The sequence below is a fragment of the Hylobates moloch genome, unplaced genomic scaffold (assembly GCF_009828535.3).
Source record: "Hylobates moloch isolate HMO894 unplaced genomic scaffold, HMol_V3 SCAFFOLD_94, whole genome shotgun sequence".
NCBI lineage: Eukaryota > Metazoa > Chordata > Mammalia > Primates > Hylobatidae > Hylobates > Hylobates moloch.
Genome location: NW_026652369.1, coordinates 56,208 through 62,747, shown reverse-complemented (window position 1 = coordinate 62,747; position 6,540 = coordinate 56,208). Strand labels below are relative to the sequence as shown.

At 37.8% G+C, this 6,540-nt stretch overlaps 1 pseudogene; it reads left to right on the top strand.

The window, feature by feature from the left end:
• The window catches only part of LOC116463945 (fatty acid-binding protein 5-like), a 14,960-nt pseudogene extending 9,625 nt beyond the window's left edge, over positions 1-5,335 (top strand).
• The last annotated feature ends 1,205 nt before the right edge of the window (positions 5,336-6,540 follow it).

Here is a 6,540-nt window from a genome sequence, read left to right as displayed (position 1 = left end):
GAGGATGACTTTGATGAGTTGAGAGAAGAAGGCTTCAGACGATCAAACTACTCTGAGCTACGAGAGGAAATTCAAAACAATAGCAAAGAAGTTAAAAACTTTGAAAAAAAATTAGAAGAATGGATAACTAGAATAACCAATGGAGAGAAGGGCTTAAAGGAGCTGATGGAGCTGAAAGCCAAGTTTCGAGAACTACGCGAAGATTGCAGAAGCCTCAGTAGCAGATGCGATCAACTGGAAGAAAGGGTATCGCTGATGGAAGACGAAATGAATGAAATGAAGAGAGAAGGGAAGTTTAGAGAAAAAAGAATAAAAAGAAATGAACAAAGCCTCCGAGAAATTTGGGACTATGTGAAAAGACCAAACCTACGTCTGATTGGTGTACCTGAAAATGATGGGGAGAATGGAACCAAGTTGGAAAACACTCTGCAAGATATTATCCAGGAGAACTTCCCCAATCTAGCAAGGCAGGCCAGCATTCAGATTCAGGAAATACAGAGAACGCCACAAAGATACTCCTCGAGAAGGGCAACTCCAAGACACATAATTGTCAGATTCACCAAAGTTGCAATGAAGGAAAAAATGTTAAGGGCAGCCAGAGAGAAAGGTCGGGTTACCCACAAAGGGAAGCCCATCAGACTAACAGCTGATCTCTCCGCAGAAACTCTACAAGCCAGAAGAGAGTGGGGGCCGATATTCAACATTCTTAAAGAAAAGAATTTTCAACCCAGAATTTCCTATCCCACCAAACTAAGCTTCATAAGTGAAGTAGAAATAAAATACTTTACAGACAAGCAAACGCTGAGTGATTTTGTCACCACCAGGCCTGCCCTAAAAGAGCTCCTGAAGGAAGCACTAAACATGGAAAGGAACAACTGGTACCAGCCACTGCAAAAACATGCCAAATTGTAAAGACCATCAAGGCTAGGAAGAAACTATAGCAACTAATGAGCAAAATAACCAACTAACATTATAATGACAGGATCAGATTCACACATAACAATATTAACGTTAAATGTAAATGGGCTAAATGCTCCAATCAAAAGACACAGACTGGCAAACTGGATAAGGAGTCAGGACCCATCAGTGTGCTGTATTCAGGAAACCCATCTCACGTGCAGAGACACACATAGACTCAAAATAAAGGGATGGAGGAAGATCTATCAAGCAAATGGAAAACAAAAAAAGGCAGGGGTTGCAATCCTAGTCTCTGATAAAATAGACTGTAAACCAACAAAGATCAAAAGAGACAAAGAAGGCCATTACATAATGGTAAAGGGATCAATTCAACAAGAAGAGCTAACTATCCTAAATATATATGCACCCAACACCAGAGCACCCAGATTCATAAAGCAAGTCCTCAGTGACCTACAAAGGGACTTAAACTCCCACACAATAATAATGGGAGATTTTAACACCCCACTGTCAGCATTAGACAGATCAACGAGACAGAAAGTTAACAAGGATATCCAGGAATTGAACTCAGCTCTACATAAAGTGGACCTAGTAGACATCTGCAGAACTCTCCACCCCAAGTCAACAGAATATACATTTTTTTCAGCACCACACCACACCTATTCCAAAATTGACCACATAGTTGGAAGTAAAGCTCTCCTCAGCAAATGTAAAATAACAGAAATTATAACAAACTGTCTCTCAGACCACAGTGCAATCAAACTAGAACTCAGGATTAAGAAACTCACTCAAAACCGCTCAACTACATGGAAACTGAACAACCTGCTCCTGAATGACTATTCGGTACATAATGAAATGAAGGCAGAAATAAAGATGTTCTTTGAAACCAACGAGAACAAAGACACAACCTACCAGAATCTCTGGGACACATTCAAAGCAGTGTGTAGAGGGAAATTTATAGCACTAAATGCCCACAAGAGAAAGCAGGAAAGATCCAAAATTGACACCCTAACATCACAATTAAAAGAACTAGAAAAGCAAGAGCAAACACATTCAAAAGCTAGCAGAAGGCTAGAAATAACTAAAATCAGAGCAGAACTGAAGGAAATAGAGACACAAAAAACCCTTCAAAAAATTAATGAATCCAGGAGCTGGTTTTTTGAAAAGATCAACAAAATTGATGGACCGCTAGCAAGACTAATAAAGAAGAAAAGAGAGAAGAATCATATAGATGCAATAAAAAACGAAAAAGGGGATATCACCACCGATCCCACAGAAATACAAACTACCATCAGAGAATACTACAAACACCTCTATGCAAATAAACTAGAAAATCTAGAAGAAATGGATTAATTCCTTGACAAATACACCCTCCCAAGACTAAACCAGGAAGAAGTTGAATCTCTGAATAGACCAATAACAGGTTCTGAAATTGTGGCAATAATCAATAGCTTACCAACCAAAAAGAGTCCAGGACCTGATGGATTCACAGCCGAATTCTACCAGAGGTACAAGGAGGAACTGGTACCATTCCTTCTGAAACTATTCCAATTGATAGAAAAAGAGGGAATCCTCCCTAACACATTTTATGAAGCCAGCATCGTCCTGATACCAAAACCTGGCAGAGACATAACCAAAAAAGAGAATTTCAGACCAATATCCTTGATGAACATTGATGCAAAAATCCTCAATAAAATACTGGCAAACCGAATCCAGCAGCACATCAAAAAGCTTATCCACCATGATCAAGTGGGCTTCATCCCTGGGATGCAAGGCTGGTTCAACATATGCAAATCAATAAATGTAATCCAGCATATAAACCGAACCAAAGACAAAAACCACATGATTATCTCAATAGATGCAGAAAAGGCCTTTGACAAAATTCAACAACCCTTCATGCTAAAAACTCTCAATAAATTAGGTATTGATGGGACGTATCTCAAAATAATAAGAGCTATCTATGACAAACCCACAGCCAATATCATACTGAATGGGCAAAAACTGGAAGCATTCCCTCTGAAAACTGGCACAAGACAGGGATGCCCTCTCTCACCGCTCCTATTCAACATAGTGCTGGAAGTTCTGGCCAGAGCAATCAGGCAGGAGAAGGAAATAAAGGGTATTCAATTAGGAAAAGAGGAAGTCAAATTGTCCCTGTTTGCAGATGACATGATTGTATATCTAGAAAACCCCATTGTCTCAGCCCAAAATCTCCTTAAGCTGATTAGCAACTTCAGCAAAGTCTCAGGATACAAAATTAATGTACAAAAATCACAAGCATTCTTGTACACCAATAACAGACAAACAGAGAGCCAAATCAGGAGTGAACTCCCATTCACAATTGCTTCAAAGAGAATAAAATACCTAGGAATCCAACTTACAAGGGATGTGAAGGACCTCTTCAAGGAGAACTACAAACCACTGCTCAATGAAATAAAAGAGGATACAAACAAATGGAAGAACATTCCATGCTCATGGGTTGGAAGAATCAATATTGTGAAAATGGCCATACTGCCCAAGGTAATTTATAGATTCAATGCCATCCCCATCAAGCTACCAATGACTTTCTTCACAGAATTGGAAAAAACTACTTTAAAGTTCATATGGAACCAAAAAAGAGCTCGCATCGCCAAGTCAATCCTAAGCCAAAAGAACAAAGCTGGAGGCATCACGCTACCTGACTTTAAACTATACTACAAGGCTACAGTAACCAAAACAGCATGGTACTGGTACCACAACAGAGACATAGATCAATGGAACAGAACAGAGCCCTCAGAAATGATGCCGCATAGCTACAACTATCTGATCTTTGACAAACCTGACAAAAACAAGAAATGGGGAAAGGATTCCCTATTTAATAAATGGTGCTGGGAAAACTGGCTAGCCATATGTAGAAAGCTGAAACTGGATCCCTTCCTTACACCTTATACAAAAATTAATTCAAGATGGATTAAAGACTTATATGTTAGACCTAAAACCATTAAAATCCTACAAGAAAACCTAGGCAATACCATTCAGGACATAGGCGTGGGCAAGGACTTCATGTCTAAAACACCAAAAGCAATGGCAACAAAAGCCAAAATCGACAAATGGGATCTCATTAAACTAAAGAGCTTCTGCACAGCAAAAGAAACTATCATCAGAGTGATCAGGCAACCTACAGAATGGGAGAAAATTTTTGCAACCTACTCATCTGACAAAGGGCTAATATCCAGAATCTACAATGAACTCAAACAAATTTACAAGAAAAAAACAAACAACCCCATCAAAAAGTGGGCAGAGGACATGAACAGACACTTCTCAAAAGAAGACATTTATGCAGCCAAAAAACACATGAAGAAATGCTCATCCTCACTGGCCATCAGAGAAATGCAAATCAAAACCACAGTGAGATACCATCTCACACCAGTTAGAATGGCCATCATTAAAAAATCAGGAAACAACAGGTGCTGGAGAGGATGTGGAGAAATAGGAACACTTTTACACTGTTGGTGGGACTGTAAACTAGTTCAACCATTGTGGAAGTCAGTGTGGCGATTCCTCAGGGATCTAGAACTAGAAATACCATTTGACCCAGCCATCCCATTACTGGGTATATACCCAAAGGACTATAAATCATGCTGCTATAAAGACACATGCACACGTATGTTTATTGCGGCACTATTCACAATAGCAAAGAGTTGGAACCAACCCAAATGTCCAACAACGATAGACTGGATTAAGAAAATGTGGCACATATACACCATGGAATACTATGCAGCCATAAAAAATGATGAGTTCATGTCCTTTGTAGGGACATGGATGAAACTGGAAAACATCATTCTCAGTAAACTATCGCAAGGACAAAAAACCAAACACCGCATGTTCTCACTCATAGGTGGGAATTGAACAATGAGAACTCATGGACACAGGAAGGGGAACATCACACTCCGGGGACTGTTGTGGGGTGGGGGGAGGGGGGAGGGACAGCATTAGGAGATACACCTAATGCTAAATGACGAGTTAATGGGTGCAGGAAATCAACATGGCACATGGATACATATGTAACAAACCTGCACATTGTGCACATGTACCCTAAAACCCTAAAGTATAATTAAAAAAAAAAAAAAAAAATGGGCACAATGGCCAAACCAGAGTGTATCATTATTTGTGATGACAAAAACCTCACCATAAAAACTCAGAGCACTTAGGAAACAGCATAGTTTTCTCGTACCCTGAGAGAGAAGTTTGAAGAAACTACAGCTCATAGCAAAAAAAACCTCAGACTCTCTACAACTTTACAGATGGAGCATTGGTTCAGCATCAGGACTGGGATGGAAAGAAAAGCACAATAACAAGAAAATTGAAAGATGGGAAATTCGTGGTAGACTGTGTCATGAACAATGTCACCTGTTCTCAGATCTATAAAAAAGTAGAATAAAAATTTCATCATCACTTTGGACAGGAAATAGCTATGAAAATCAACAAGCTCAGTTCAATGGGCAAATCTCCATACTGCTTCTTTTTTTTTTCATTACTGTGTTCAATTATCTTTATCACAAACATTTTACATGCAGCTGTTTCAGTATTAGATTAATTAGGATCATCCCTTTGGTTAATAAATAAATGTGTTTGTGCTAAAAAATAAAAAATAAAAAAATTAAGTGATATAACCTACAAAGTATCAACTTTGGAAAATTAAATAAAGCCATGGAAAGGCAAATAAATCCTCTTCCCTTCCATCTTAGCTTATACAGTAATTATTTATATACATATATTTGTATTTATATATTTATATTTATGCATGTATAAAACAAAACCAAAAAACTTGAAGTTAAGACAAAGCTTTTCCTTAGAAGTCCTCTTCTAAGGGGTTGGTTCAGGTGCTTTTCAAAGGGATAGCAGCAACTGATTTTTTTTTTTCTGCAAACCACATTGTGTTGAGTTAGAAGACCAATAATTTAAGGTAGGATTGATTTGGAGCTGCTGTCACCTATAGATAAGGCTTTCATGTAACACTTATAGTTTTGTAAAAGTAATAATACGTCTTATGAAAAGAACAGTGTTTTGTGGAGGACAATGAATAAGGTCTCCCACTTTTGCTATTATGATAGCAATGCCTAATATCTAATGTCCTTAGCAAATGAATCACTGCAACTGGATATAATTAAGCTAACTAGATGTTTTGCAATTTTGTTTTAAATAAATGGCCCATTATATTCTATCAGAAGATCATTTCCAACTATCTTAGCTTTTATTATTTTTGAATCGACTGAAGAATCATGGTAAGGGCACATGTGTATTGTCTACAATTTATCTTAAAATAATAGAACAAATTTTGATTCAGGGCAAACTGCATGCTATGACAACAGAATAAAATGCAGGCAAAAATAAAAATAGAGAAATAAAATGCAGTTTAGTCAACCCAATGTTTCAGTACCATTAAAATGTGTAAGCTTTTGTCATGAATTAGTTTTTAAAAATCTAAAAGAGTTGCCTTGTGGATTATAGTGCTGGGACTTAAGCTGAATTTGCAGTAGGACTAGTTTATTATTTCTTCAAACAGGAAACCACTGGCAATTCAGTGTGAAGTCATTTTCTATTTTTAAAATAATTGAATCTGAGACATAACTATTAGCATGACAG